The sequence below is a fragment of the Malus sylvestris genome, chromosome 12 (genome assembly GCF_916048215.2).
Source record: "Malus sylvestris chromosome 12, drMalSylv7.2, whole genome shotgun sequence".
Taxonomy (NCBI): domain Eukaryota; kingdom Viridiplantae; phylum Streptophyta; class Magnoliopsida; order Rosales; family Rosaceae; genus Malus; species Malus sylvestris.
Window position 1 is genome coordinate 28344326 of NC_062271.1, and position 16119 is coordinate 28360444.

General features: G+C 40.2%; 1 protein-coding gene and 1 long non-coding RNA gene across 16 annotated transcripts in view; one reads left to right on the top strand and one right to left on the bottom strand.

Annotated features, from left to right (window-relative positions):
* The window catches only part of LOC126594499 (uncharacterized), a 47802-nt gene extending 45311 nt beyond the window's left edge, over positions 1 to 2491 (bottom strand). For 10 of the 13 annotated variants that reach the window (XR_007613294.1, XR_007613290.1, XR_007613293.1 and 7 more), the window contains exons 1-2: positions 2139 to 2491; positions 56 to 1833 (exon numbers count right to left, since the gene is read on the bottom strand). This is a non-coding gene — a long non-coding RNA (uncharacterized LOC126594499). The remainder of the gene's footprint in view (positions 1 to 55; positions 1834 to 2138) is intronic. The other 3 variants (XR_007613291.1, XR_007613288.1, XR_007613285.1) reach the window with 2 other exon arrangements.
* The window catches only part of LOC126594459 (ankyrin repeat-containing protein BDA1-like), a 152002-nt gene that overhangs the window by 97432 nt on the left and 38451 nt on the right, over positions 1 to 16119 (top strand). The gene's annotated exons all lie outside the window — the stretch shown is intronic.

Genomic DNA, 16119 nt, shown 5'->3' on the forward strand with positions numbered 1-16119 from the left:
CAGCATTACATTAGAATCGGTTTTAATAAATATGCATGAGATCCGATTTTCTCACCATATCATTAAGTAATATGCTTAGAAAACCACCAATTCGATCATGAGATCCGATTACTTTGGGTCTCAAAATCTTCATATTTGGACTCTAATCTTCTTGTTCGACTGAAAAGGTTTCAAATAGTGAATTGCAAATGTAAGATGTACATTGTTAGTATATAAATATGTGCATGTATGTATCGAAATTAAAGTTTGTTCTCATTTACAGTGAAGCCAATATTGTCAAATCCAAAAACAGCAACCAAAGATCCTTTTTTTCAATTGTCCTACATTTAAAGTGGCACCCAACTTGATGTTTGGATAATTAGAATCGTTTCTAGTTCAACTAATATTCTATTTCATTGCATCGTATGCAAGTGAAAGTATTATAACTGAATATAGATAGTATAATGAAAGGATTTTCTGACCATTCAAGCAAAGCAATATGCACTGGAAGCCACCAAATTGATTACGAGATCCATTTACTTTGGGTTTCCAACTTCATCGCACTCGGTTTCTAATCTACTTGTTCGAGTAAAAAGATTCCAAATGGTGGATCGAAATACGCTCATTGTATTGCAAACGTGAAAGTAAAATATACATATTGTTAGTATATAAACGTGAATGAAAACAGAACAATTAAATAAAGAATTGAAGGCATACGCAATCTAATTAGACAAATAAATTTAAATTTCATGAAAATTTTGATAAGTAAAGAGATTGAAGCCAAAACTTGAAACTAAAACCAGAAAAAAGAAATTAAAATTGAACAAAACCCTAACCCAATTTAAGCCCCTGTTCGAAACCTCTCAACAACCACAACAACAACAAAGCCTTTTCCCACTAAGTGGGGTCGGCTATCGAAACCCCTCATACCTTAAAATTTAAATTTCAAAACTGAAAGAGGGAGGCAAGTTATGGGTATATTCAAGATTTCTTGGCAAATAACAGGAATTAAACAACCAATTTCAAATTGAGGACAAAAATCTTACCAGGCAAAGCAGCTATCTAGCTCGTCGATGTCGGAGTTGTAGAAGACACACCAGAGGCTGTTGCGGGAACCGGGAACGGTCTGATATACATCGGATTGGAATAGAAGTAGAAATGCATGACATGGTCTTCTTCATGTCAGTACGTTTACTAACTTATACCATGTACAAAAACTAATCACATAAGATATGACTTGAAAATATAACAATATTCAGATTTACGTTATAGAATTGAAAGAGAGTTAAACTCTCCTTTTACGTGACAAACAATCCCTCTCTCCTTGTAAACCAATCCAACCAAACCTTTCTTGTTTATCTTAAACAACAGATTCTGGGATAGTAAAGATAAAAATGCATTTCTTTTTTTTATGAAATGATATGGGATAGTAAAGATAATTTATCAAAGTTAATTGGTGTGGGTACTAAACACAGCGAAAGAACAGGAAAACACATGTTTCAATTTTTTTATTGTTTATTCTTTTTCTTAAACTGCACAGTGAGATGCCTTGCCTCTTCATTAGTCTGGATTATTCCTTCACACAACATTTCAATCTCCCGACCCTCCCCCTCAACACGTAAAAAATCACCGCGCTGCCTGCTTCCTGCTCTCCCTATCTCCCTCCTCGGCTCATCTCTCAATCTCCCAACTTATTTACAATTTACACTTAAAGCTCATCGGTATCTCCTCTGAACCCAGAAAAAATTTAGCTTTCGGACGACGCCGACTGCTATAATCTAAGTGGTTTAGAAACTAATAGGTATGCCCAATACCTGTTACTGGTTGCGACAACCTTCAATTTCTTTCTCCTTCCTGAACATATAATGTATATTATCATCACATATATAAACTGATCTATACATCATTCAAATATGCCAACCTATGGCCCATCTCATCGTTCCAAAATTATATGAAAAAAAAAATCAATACCAATTCAATTCAAATAGCAGATAACCAATATTTGTCTACAAAAGCTCTACCTCAAGCGTATGAAAATTACCCAAACCCATACACCCTTCTAAAATCTTAGCAATCGATATAAATTTGAAAAATAAATGGGGGAAATTAATAGATAATCAAATTTACTTGAGGATATGAAGAGGGCAACTTTCGCTTACCTTCAGTCAACAGGAATCCGTAAAACGTGGTGATGGATGAAGTGGTGGTGGCGGCTGTGTGGGTTTTGGATGAGCAACAGCGATCTGGGTTTTTGGGTGGTAAAACTGATTCAGACTGAAGCAAGAACTGAGTGGTGGAGGAGGAAAACTTAACTGCAGCAAGAAGGAAAAGGTGCGGGGACGTGTCTGATTGTTACCGAAGCAAGAACTAAGCGGTGGAGGAGAAAGCAACGAAACGGAGCGAAAAGAAAGGTGCTTGTGGATCAAAGGTGCGGAAGCATCCAGACTTGGGAACAGTAAAGCGTGTGGATGAAAGGCAAAGCACCCCAACGTGTAGGCAGGAGTATTATCGGAATTTTATTGTGCTGTCAAATTAAAGGGGATGTATTCAATTGGGGTATTAAAACAGGATTTTAAGTGATTCTCTGAAATTTAAGATGTATTCAAATAGAATTTTAAGATAGTTTATTAAAATTCTTATAAATCTGAGTGTATTCAATTAGGATTTTAAAGAAGTTTATAACATTCTAGGTGTATTCAATTAGAAATTGATTTTAAAGAATTTGAGAAAGTTGAGGAATTAGAGGGAATTGGAAAGATTTCGTAGTGTATTTTAAGTATCCACAAATCTCACCTCTCCCATGAGATTTCAACAGAATTGAATCAAAATTTTATATGAAATCTCTACAAATCAATTAAACTCCATAAAAATCCATGGATTTATAAATCAATTAAAATCTTTCAAATTCTCAATTAAATACACCCCTTAAGTGGGGCAATAACAGCTGCAAAAAATGGGGCATCTTCATCTTTACATTGTGCTAAGAAACAGTGTTTTTTCCATTGCGCGTTAGTATATATGACTAAATAGTCAAAATAGTGTTTAAGATTTGCATAATCAATATAAATAGTTACTGAGATTGAAAATCAATATAAATGATCATTGAGATTATCCACAATTCATGATTTTGATCCTTCTGTTAAACTTTTTGGGCAATTTTTAAAACTTCGTGGCTCAATCGTTTCTTAACCAAATTTGACCCATAATATATCAAACTGAAGATAGGAAAGTGTTGTCACATCCCCGCCCGGGGCGGATCACTTCCCGGGCCCGCTCCACCACCGTAGCACGATATTGTCCGCTTTGGGCTTACCATTCCCTCACGGTTTTATTTTTTGGAACTCACGAGCAACTTCCCAGTGGATCACCCATCCTGGGAGTGCTCTGGTCACCTTCTCGCTTAACTTCGGAGTTCCGATGGAACCCGAAGACAGTAAGCTCCCAAAAAGCCTCGTGCTAGGTAGGGATGGGAATATACATTTAAGGATCACTCATCTGGGCGATGTGGGATATTACAATCTACCCCCTTTAGGGGCCCGACGTCCTCGTCGGCACACTTTTGGCCAGAGATTGGCTCTAATACCATTTGTCACATCGTCGCCCGGGGCGGATCACTTCCCGAGCCCGCTCCACCACCGTAGCACGATATTGTCCGTTTTGGGCTTACCATTCCCTCACGGTTTTATTTTTGGGAACTCACGAGTAACTTCCCAGTGGGTCACCCATCTTGGGAGTGCTCTGGCCACCTTCTCGCTTAACTTCGGAGTTCCGATGGAATCCGAAGCCAGTGAGCTCCCAAAAGGCCTCGTGCTAGGTAGGGATGAGAATATACATTTAAGAATCACTCCCCTGGGCGATGTGGGATGTTACAAGTGTAGAATAAGATTATACCTTTTTGGAAGCCCAACGGTTGCCGAAAATGGCCGGAAAATAGCCTGAAATGTGACTGATCCACGAAAAAATTGAAAAACTCGCCAGAAACTGGGTAAACTTTAAACGTTCATAACTTCTTCAATGCTCAACGAAATCGAGTGATTCAAAAACGGAAATCATACTTCTCGATGAGACGAACATAATGGTACCTTTCTCGATGGCGTTTGGTCGGAAAACGGCTCGAAAATGGCTAACTTTCCATGGATGGTAATGATATTCTTACCATGTTTTTATACCACATTTATATATCACCTTATGTGGCATCTGATATGAACAGCCACACCATTTAAATTAATCAGAATTTAATTTAAATTAATAAATCATTTAATAAACCAATAATTAAAAAAAAACTGGAATTAAATGGTGATTGTGGTATACGAAGAGTCTTCTCCTTCCTTAAAAGGCGGCTGAAAAAAAAATGGCGTGGAAGAAGAAATGGGAGAAGATGCAGGATTGAATGGGAAAGGAAGGAGAAGACTCGTCCTATGCCACAATCACCATTTAATTCCAGTTTTTTTTTAATCATTGGTTTATTAAATGGTTTTCAATTTAAATTAAATTATGATTAATTTAAATGATATGCATGTCCACATCATATGCCATATAAAGTGGCATAAAAATATGGTAAGAATAACATCGCGCATATATAATTTCTATATGAATGAATTAAGGATGTGAAACTCTACTGTGCCAACTCGCCCCACATAAATTTTTTTCTCTCTTTTCTTCCAGGGCAACGGCTTCCTCTCTCTTCTGCTCCATCTCTTCTTCCGAACCTAATGTGGCTCACTTTTTCAAGGTTATACATTTTTCAAGCTTATTGAGACCAATTTTCTGAATTGGACGTGTCAGATGCGTCCCTTCTTGATTGATCATGATCTTTTCTCTCATGTTAATGACTCATCCTTTGCGCCTGATCCCGAACTTCATGCTGATACAGTATAAATGGCTAAATATAGTTTTATACTATTGATCTTGATCAATCAAAATGCATTATAGATCTTTCACAAATGTTTGTTTCTCTTGTACGATCAACTGTAATATAGTTCTAGAGAAGATATCACATCTACCTATGAGACAGATAAGGCAAGTGAAAACGATACCACACTTCGGTGCTTAGAAGTTTCGTGATTAATTAGCGGCTTGGATCTTGCAAGTCCCTAACCGAGGAGCTTCCCTCACTCGGGAACTTAGGGTAGCACTGTTTGTACCATACTTGACCAATCCCGAAACTACTGAGCACTGGTCAACGTTATACCGTCAAGGACCCATAAGAGTTTCCCTCAAACCAGGAGGCCAATCACAGCGTGACACGTGTAGACATCAAAAGCCAATCATAGCGCGACACGTGTCAACATCGGAAGTCAATCACAACACGACACGTGTCAATGTCAAAACAAAGCTAGAAACTCTCTTTTATAAAAGGATATCATTCTCCCACAATATTTCCTAATGTCATTTGTACTAAATCATTCACTAGTACTCACTAAAGGAGAGTTTGAACCTATGTACTTGTGTAAACCCTTCACAATTAATGAGAACTCCTCTACCCACGTACATCTTGTGTTTGCTTCTCTGTCTCTATCCATTTACATACTTCCCTCACCCAATAAATCTTCATGGACATGTTGCAGAGAAAGGCACACATAAGGAACACAAATGCATGCAATAAACATTCATAGACGAAGTTTCAAATTTTACCTGCCGATCCAGCAACAGCCCCAATTCAAAGGTCACCCATTCTCTATGTCACGCAAACATCATTCATATAAGAAGTTCGAGATTTCTACTCTACATTATACAAATTTATTCAATTAAAATCAAACTAATACAGGAACTAATAGGAATGTTGCCTCATCAACCATTTTCTAAATTTCATAGTTATATTGCCTTGCTTAAAAGAAAATTAAACCCACAGAGCGATGGCTAAGGCATTTGCTCAGCCAGATAAAACCCTGCAAAGACCAAAAATCCTTGAAAATCAATATATTATACTACATCTATATCAAACAGTAATACAAGTTTCTTTTGTTTTTGCAACTTGAAGTTTTAAACCAACGACCTCCAATCGTTATGCTTATACCTACTTTGGTCAACACAATGATTAACTCAGTAACATGCATAGGGGTGTGAGTGTGCGTGTGTGTGTGTGTGTGTGTGTGTGTGAGAGAGAGAGAGAGAGAGAGAGAGAGAGGGGGGAAATAAAACAAACAAACAATATGAAAAAAAAAGTTTAAATTTTAATGGTGCTTTCTGTGCCAAAGATAGGATGAAAGAAAACTTAACATGTGTACCTGTTCAAGTAGAGTGAACAAAGATTTTATACAAAACAAAAAAATTAGCAATTTGTAAATTTATTTTTTCATGCCATACAGTTTTTTTAAGAATCGAGTAACATATATTTTTGGACATGCTGGTTCTCTGCGCGAATAAACTGAAGGTGTAACCCTCTTTTTTCTGTGGAATGCTTCTCTAACTGCAATAACAGACACACTGAAGATGATGGGGACTAGGCCAGAGAGCTCAGGAATCTGGGAGGGCCCCACAGAATTTCAAAGGGCCAAAGGGCTGGCTGGCTATTTTTTTTTATAGTTTTCCTATTGTTGTCGGTTATAACCGACATCATTAAAGAATGATTTTTTAATATTGTCGGTTATAACCGACAGTAATAGGTATTCATAGGCAACAACAACAACAACAACAACAACAAAGCCTTTTCCCACTAAGTGGGGTCTTAGATAATATGAATCCTAGAACGCCATTGCGCCCGGTTTTGTGTCATGTCCTCCGTTAGATCCAAGTACTCTAAGTCTTTTCTTAGAGTCTCTTCCAAAGTTGTCCTAGGTCTTCCTCTACCCCTTCGGTCCTGAACCTCTGTCCCGTAGTCACATCTTCGAACCGGAGCGTCAGTCGGCCTTTTTTGCACATGTTCAAAATCACCGGAGCCGATTTTCTCTCATATTTCCTACAATTTCGGCTACTCCTACTTTACCTCGGATATCCTCATTCCCAATCTTATCCTTTCTCGTGTGCCCACACATCCCACGAAGCATCCTCATCTCCGCTACACCCATTTTGTGTACGTGTTGATGCTTCACCACCCAACATTCTGTGCCATACAACATCGCTAGCCTTATTGCCGTCCTATAAAATTTTCCCTTGAGCTTCAGTGGCCTACGACGGTCACACAACACGCCGGATGCACTCTTTCCATCCAGCTCGTATTCTATGGTTGAGATCTCCATCAAATTCTCTGTTCTCTTGCAAGATAGATCCTAGGTAGCGAAAACGATCGCTTTTTGTGATCTTCGCTAGATTGCTCCGGTCATTAGTGTGGATAAGTATATAAATGGATAGAGATAGGAAAGCAAACACAAGATGTACGTGGTTCACCCAGATTGGCTACGTCCACGGAATAGAAGAGTTCTCATTAATTGTGAAGGGTTTACACAAGTACATAGGTTCAAGCTCTCATTTAGTGAGTACAAGTGAATGATTTAGTACAAATGACATTAGGAAATATTGTGGGAGAATGATCTCGTAATCACGAAACTTCTAAGTATCGGAGTGTGGTGTCGTCTTGACTTGCCTTATCTGTCTCATAGGTAGATGTGGCATCTTCTCTGGAAGTACTCTTCCTCCATCCAGGGGTGGTATCTTTAACTGGTGGAGATGCACAAGGTAATGTATCAATTTCACTTGAAGCTTACTTATAGTTTCAGGCTTGGTCAAGCGCGATACAAACCATGTAGTAGGAGTCCCCCAAGTCGCCGAGCTAGGGGGTCTGCTGAAAGAGGTGACAGACAAGGTAAGCAATCAGAGCTCCGACTGATTGTTCACCTTCTCCCCATCTTGCAGCAGCATGAAGGATAAAGAGAAGAAAAATGAGAAGAGATGATATGAGATACTTTTGCTTTTGAAGAAGTAACTTTCCACAGGCTTATTCTTGAACTGAGCTGGAGGGTTTTTTGGTTTCCTCCAGAGTATAAGGCCGACTGAAGAATTTGAGGGTCAAAACAAGTCCATCAAATCTAGAGTACGTTCCACCCTGCTGATATGGGATACTTTTGCTTTTGACAGAGTAATGAATGTATCGGCACGTGTGCTGTTACGCTTGTCTCCACATGCTTCCTTGTATCCTTCGCACTTGCCCTATCTGTTCCTCAAGCAGATGCGGAATCTTCCCTGGAAACATAAGATGTTGAAGATGAGTACTCGAGAGCAATGCCAGGTAAGTAATCAGGTAAGGGGTTCCAGGCAGTCAGTTCCTGGCTGGAAGCTTGATTCCAAGTGCTGACTGATTACTCTCTTTCTCCTTGTCTTGCAGGTAAAAACAAGGCCAAAAGAAAAGACAGGGAAAAAGCATGATATGGGATACTCTTGCTTTTAACCCTGATGATATGAGATATTCTTGCTCTAGTATAGCTTGTTTGCAGAGGTATTATCGGGGGGAAAGAAAGCTGAATATTTCGAAAGGCTTCGTTGGGAGTGCCCTCTCAGATATGATGAAGGGTTGAGCATTTTTGCAGGTCTGCTTGTCCGTTGGGGATGGAGGTCGACATATATAGGAGTCTCCCTAACAACAAGTAGTAATGCGATTCCTTTACCCTGCTTGGTCATAGCACGGTAGTGGGAGCTGCCAGTTTCACATGTTTTAACTCTGTCAGAGCACTTTGAAAAAGTGGTCTATGGTATCTGGCTCTCGAGATTCGGAGAACGATGCCTCTTCGATTTTTGAGAAAGCAATCATGCTGGGGGTATGACTCTCGAGATTCGGAGAGCAGTGTCTCTTCGATTTTTGAGGAAGTAATCATGCATGAGCTATTGTTGCGTGTGGGAAGTGGGTGATTGAACAGTAAGATTCATGTGCTTTCTACTTCACCAGAAGTCTTCGACAGAATGCCCATAATTTCTGCAAAGCTGAGTGTGCGTGTGACAGGTGCTGACAAGGCTAGAAAAGTAGGTGCCTCTTCGATTTCTGAGATCGGCCCTCGTGGTCTCTGAGCAGCCCAGCTTTTGAGAAAGCGAGTGCCTCTTCGATTGATTCGGAGAACGATGCCTCATCAATTTTTGAGAAAGCAATCATGCTGGGGGTCTGGCTCTCGAGATTCGGGGAGCAGTGTCTCTTCATTTTTTGAGAAAGTAATCATGTTGGGAGTCTGGCTCTCGAGATTCGGAGGGCGGTGCCTCTTCGATTTTGGAGCAAGCAATCTTGTTGGGAGTGTTTTCTCAAATGTGAGTAAAGGTTGGGCATGTTTGCTAGTGTACCTTGCCACGAAGCACAGAGGTTGACACACTGGGACTTTCCAATTATCCAGCAATGGTACTGTTCCTTTACCCTCTCTTCGATTTTTAAGAAAGTAGTCATGTTGGGAGTCTGGCTCTCGAGATTCGGAGGACGGTGCCTCTTCGATTTTGGAGCAAGCAATCTTATTGGGAGTGTTTTCTCGAATGTGAGTAAAGGTTGGGCATGTTTGCTAGTCTACCTTGCCACGAAGCACAGAGGTTGACACACAGGGACTTTCCAATTATCCAGCAGTGGTACTGTTCCTTTACCCTTGTGGGTAATAATATGGTAGCTAGACCTTCAAAATTTATGGGTCTAAACTTTGTTAGTGCTGTTTCTTTGCTATTCTTTTACCCTTCTTGGTCAGAGCGATGTAGTGGGAGCTGCAAGCTTCACGTGCTCAACTTTGGCAGAGAACTTTGGCAAAGTTATTTGTGGTACCCATGAGCTATTGTTGCGTGTGGAAAGTGGGTGATTGAACAGTAAGATTCATGTGTTTTCTACTTCCCCAGAAGTCTTTGACAGAATGCCCATAATTTCCGCAAAACTGAGTGTGCGTGTGACAGGTGCTGACAAGGCTGGAAAAGGCTGGAAAAGTAGGTGCCTCTTCGATTTCTGAGATCGGCCCTCGTGGTCTCTGGGGAGCCCAGCTTTTGAGAAAGCGAGCGCCTCTTCGATTTTTGAGATCGGCCTTCGTGGTCTTTGAGCAGCCCAACTTTTGAGAAAGCAAACGCCTCTTCGATTTCTGAGATCAACCCTCGTGATCTCTAAGCAGCCCAGCTTTTGAGAAAGCAAACGCCTCTTCGATTTCTGAGCAGGCGCCTCTTCGATTTCTGAAGCTTCGTCGAGTGCAGATTTTTATAGGGGCTGGCATTAAGTTCCAAAGCACACTTGAATCTCCACCAGTAGAAGCTTCATTCTTGCACTTCTAAGATCTTGATTTGTCCGACCTCTTCTCTCTTCAACACCTTTGAAAATGTCTGGCCCCTCCGACCGTCGTTTTGACTTGAACCTTGTTGAAGAGGCAGCCCCGCCTCCAGACAACATATGGCGCCCATCCTTCGTCTCCCCTACTGGTCCTCTTACCGTTGGGGATTCCGTGATGAAGAATGATATGACCGCTGCGGTGGTGGCCAGGAACCTTCTCACTCCCAAAGATAACAGACTACTTTCCAAACGGTCTGATGAGTTAGCTGTTAAGGATTCGCTGGCTCTCAGTGTTCAGTGTGCAGGTTCTGTGTCTAATATGGCCCAACGCCTATTTGCTCGAACCCGCCAAGTTGAATCATTGGCGGCTGAAGTGATGAGTCTCAAACAGGAGATTAGAGGGCTCAAGCATGAGAATAAACAGTTGCACCGGCTCGCACATGACTATGCTACAAACATGAAGAGGAAGCTTGACCAGATGAAGGAAACTGATGGTCAGGTTTTATTTGATCATCAGAGATTTGTGGGTTTGTTCCAAAGGCATTTATTGCCTTCGTCTTCTGGGGCTGTACCGCGTAATGAAGCTCCAAATGATCAACCTCTGATGCCTCCTCCTTCTAGGGTTCTGTCCAGTACTGAGGCTCCCAATGATCCCCCTCCGGTGCCTTCTCTTTCTGGGGCTCTACCGACTGCTGAGACTTCTCCTAAGCAACCTTTGTGAAGGCTCCCTCTTGTGTGCTTATTTTGACTCATGTATATGTACATATTTGTAGCTTATCGGGGATATCAATAAATAAGCTTTCCTTCATTTCAACGTATTGTGTTAAATACACCAAAGCCTTCTTCGCTAAGTTCTTTGAATTTTCTTTTGTTAAAGCTTGTATGTTGAAGCTTTCTGAGTGGAGCATGTAGGTTGGGGTAGTGTTCCCTTAATTTCCCGAGTGAGGAAAACTTCTCGGTTGGAGACTTGGAAAATCCAAGTCACTGAGTGGGATCGGCTATATGAATCTTAGAACGCCATTGTGCTCGATCCTGTGTCATGTCCTTCGTTAGATCCAAGTACTCTAAGTCTTTTCTTAGAGTCTCTTCCAAAGTTTTCCTAGGTCTTCCTCTACCCCTTCGGCCTTGAACCTCTGTCCCATAGTCGCATCTTCTAATCGGAACGTCAGTAGGCCTTCTTTGAACATGTCCAAACCACCGTAACCGATTTTCTCTCATCTTTCCTTCAATTTCGGCTACTCCTACTTTACCCCGGATATCCTCATTCCTAATCTTATCCTTTCTCGTGTGCCCACACATCCAACGAAGCATCCTCATCTCCGCTACACCCATTTTGTGTACGTGTTGATGTTTCACCGCCCAACATTCTGTGCCATACAGCATCGCCGGCCTTATTGCCGTCCTATAAAATTTTCCCTTGAGCTTCAGTGGCATACGGCGGTCACACAACACGCCGGATGCACTCTTCCACTTCATCCATCCAGCTTGTATTCTATGGTTGAGATCTCCATCTAATTCTCCGTTCTTTTGCAAGATAGATCCTAGGTAACGAAAACGGTCGCTCTTTGGTATTTCTTGATCTCCGATCCTCACCCCTAACTCGTTTTGGCCTCCATTTGCACTGAACTTGCACTCCATATATTCTGTCTTTGATCGGCTTAGGCGAAGACCTTTAGATTCCAACACTTCTCTCCAAAGGTTAAGCTTTGCATTTACCCCTTCCTGAGTTTCATCTATCAACACTATATCGTCTGCGAAAAGCATACACCAAGGAATATCATCTTGAATATGTCGTGTTAACTCATCCATTACCAACGTAAAAAGGTAAGGACTTAAGGATGAGCCTTGATGTAATCCTACAGTTATGGGAAAGCTTTCGGTTTGTCCTTCATGAGTTCTTACGGCAGTCTTTGCTCCTTCATACATATCCTTTATAGCTTGGATATATGCTACTCGTACTCCTTTCTTCTCTAAAATCCTCCAAAGAATGTCTCTTGGGACCCTATCATACGCTTTTTCCAAATCTATAAAGACCATGTGTAAATCCTTTTTCCCATCTCTATATCTTTCCATCAATCTTCGTAAGAGATAGATTGCCTCCATGGTTGAGCGCCCTGGCATGAACCCGAATTGGTTGTCCGAAACCCGTGTCTCTTGCCTCAATCTATGCTCAATGACTCTCTCCCAGAGCTTCATTGTAAAGTTCTTTCAATTCTTCACTTCATTTGCAATATTTCCTTCTTCAATATTTTTCAATATTTCCTTCAATATATTTCTCAATATTTCCTTCAATATATTTTCCAATATTTCCTTCATCTATAATATTTGTTTCAATTTTTCAATAATTTCCTTCATTTTTTCCCTATAACTTATATTTCACAAAATTTGTTTCATATTTTTTTTAAATTCCATTTTTTTCCTTTAACTTCTATTTCACAAAAATTGTTTCATATTTTTTTCTATAACTTCTATTTCACAAAATTTGTTTCATATTTTTTTTAAATTCTATTTTTTTTCCTATAACTTCCTAAGCCATTATACAACATTAAATTAAAAGGAAAACTAATGAAAAGAGCTTGAAAACTTTGAGTTTTAATGATAAGGACAAAATAAATGGTAAAGTGAATAGTACAATGTTTGACTTTTTAGTGTAAAAATATGGTTTTTCGTTAAAGTGAACAGTATCATGGGCTTTTTGTTAAAACTCCCTAAATTAAATTAAGTAACATGAAACAACATTAAACAATATGAAACAACATTAAATAACATTAACCAACATAAAAATTATACAACATGAAACTTAAACAACATTTTTAAAAACATTTAAAAACATAAAACGTAAATGCCTACTCCATGCTTCTTTGGGCCCAAAGATGTGCAACAAGATCTTGTTGTAGGTACTTGTTTGTGGCACGAGAACGTATCATTCTATAGCGCCTCATGTACTCATCTATAGAGATACTACCAGTTCTTGGATTGAAAGGCAAATTAGGCTCATCATATATTTTTGCACAAGCCATTCTTGACCTATTTCGATCTTCTTGGTCGTCATCGGACTCTCCATCAATATACCCATCTCGCTCATCCTCCACTATCATATTGTGTAATATGATGCAAGACATCATGATGGAGTCCAAATTTTCTCGACTCCACCCTTTTGCCGGTTCGCTGATGATCTTCCACCGTGCTTGTAGAATACCAAAAGCTCTCTCAACATATTTCCGATATGCCTCTTGGTGTAAGGTAAACAACTTTTCCGCGTCATTCCTAGGGTTTGGAATTGCTTGGACAAGTGTCGCCCACTTTGGATAGATGTCATCTGCCAAGTAATACCCCATATTGTATTGACGGTCGTTGATGTAGTAGTCAAGTTAAGGTGTTTTACCTTCCGTTAAGTTATTAAAGAGGGGTGAATGCCCAAGAATTGTAATGTCATTTTGGAATTCAGGGACTCTAAAGAAAGCATGCCAGATCCATGTGTCATATGAGGCAACCGCATCTAACACAACAGTTGGCTTTCTCGACCTTCCGCTAAAGCCTCCTAGCCATCCGGTGGGACAGTTCTTCCAATCTCAATGCATGCAGTCTAATGACCCTATCATGCCCGGAAACCCACGGTCTTCAGCTTTGCGAAGGAGCCGATTCAGATCTTCTTGATTTGGCTCGCGGAGGTACTCGTCTTTTTAAAGCTGAACAATTGTGTCACAAAATTCTTGAAGAGTATCAAGGCATGTAGACTCATACATACCATGGGTTTCATCAATCGAATCAGCTGGGGAGCCATAAGCCATCATTCGGAGTGCAACAGTAACCTTCTGATGAGGTGAGAAACTAGGGCGGCCTGCTCTGTCCCGCTTCTGTCGAAAGTACGGATTGACCTGCTGGACATCACAAAGTAAACGCTCGAATACATGACGCCTCATCCGGAAGCGACGTCTGAAATCCTTTTCTGTGTACACCGAGTTGGGGTCGAAGTAGTTGTTCATCAGATTGGCATGCGTCATCGCTCTGTTTTGTGGTTTGTAAAAGCGACCAGCAATAGAGCCACCCCATTGAGGTTGTTCCTCAGTTGGCTGACACACCATGGCCGCAGCCATGGCTGCTGCTATGTTTTGTTTATTACGCCTTACTTGAACTTCTTCATCAGACTCCTCATCTTCTCGTCTCATTTGCGCCCATTTTGCTTCTCTTTTGGAATTGGATGAGGACCCCCAATTGGAATCTGAAGAGGATCCAAAGTTGGAATTCATTGCAAACTTGAATTGAAAGAGATTGAATTCAAAGTTGTGTGAATTATATCCCAATATCCACCCTATTTATAGCAAAAAAAAAATCAAATCCAACGGCTAGCTAACGTCATGCTGACGTCACTTAGCCGTTGGATTTGAATTTAAGTTGTAGTTTTTAAATAATAAATTATGTTTGGCCCTATGGCCCTTTGGCCCTCGATTGGAGACGGTTTTTTGTGAAATGGCTAAAACGAGCCCTCTGGCCCTCGTTTGGAGACCGAGGTAAATATGGCCATGTACTGTTCATTAAAATATTAATATCTTGGAGAATCTTGGAGGGCCAGAGGGCTAAAACAAGCTCTCTAGCCAGCCATCTATTGGAGATGGCCTTACCGATCCTTATTTGTGGGAATTTTTATTATACCATGTCCTGTCGATTTTCTAACCCATTGGAAGGCTTCGGACATTTATTCGATTGCAAGGACAAAATAGAGAACACCATTAGAGATGCTCTCAGTGCTACCAGCATGCATGTAGGATGGAGACTGGTCTTGTTTGTCCATAATCTGAAAGTGAGAGGTATCAGATTATGGCACCTTGAATGCTGGATGGGGACTGGTCTTGATCGTCCATAATTTAAAAGCTCCACACAAGCTTTAACAGTTAGAAATTTAGCATCAGTGAATCACCTTAAAGAGTCTTTTTGTAATTGCCTCTGAAATAGCTACACGTATTAAGTCATGTGAGCATGAATCACCTTAGGCTGGGTGTTATAAAAAAAATTATTTTTTGGAAGGGTTATACAATCTCTAACAACCTAGATGAATGAGATTTTTTGGCTACTTTAACAAAAAATGCAGAAAAAATAGCTAGCTAAATTTAGCAAGAGGAGAATATGGACTTAACTGGATAAGTTTAGGGGTAATGTTAGGCAACTTAATTTTTAAAATCAAATTTGTAAAATATGTGATATGTTAACAATAGGAAATAGACAAGTTAATTAATAATTAGATAATAATCTAATAATTAACAACCAAGTCATATAATTTATAAAAGTTGATCTAAATAGATGGTCACCCTAGCATTACCCCAAGATTTAGAAATATTTTACCATACGTTAAAATAGCTAATATTATTGGAAGTGGTGGCTAGCCAAATTAACATTTGAGTCATTTAATTAGCTACAATGACAAAAATTTAACTAGCATTATTGGAAATACTTTTGGAAGTGCTCTTCTAACAACCAAAAAGACGTTTTGTTCGCTATTATAAATAATTGCTCTCTAAAAAATTTTCTAAGTGAAGCAAAGTTCAGACAGAGAGAGAGAGAGAGAGAGAGAGAGAGAGAGAGAGATAATGGACATCAGATGGCATGATGAAGAACAAGTGTACGAGGCATCACGGACCGGAACCCCCTTGCATGTATCGGCCTTGCTCGGACACGCTGAGTTTACCAAAGCCCTTTGCACTAAAAATCCCAAACTTGCAGAGCGGGTGGATGCCGATGGACGCACGCCCCTGCACTTGGCTTCTGCTGAAGGCCACAAGGAGACTGTCGAAGCTTTGTTATCTGTGTATGTTGATGCGTGCTTGCGTTGTGATGAAAAGGGAAGAATCCCTCTTCACTATGCAGCCATGAATGGAGAAGTTGACATAGATAGTATAACTGAACGATTTTCTCACCATCCAATTCGATCATGAGATCCGATTACTTTGGGTCTCAAAATCTTCATATTTGGACTCTAATCTTCTTGTTCGACTGAA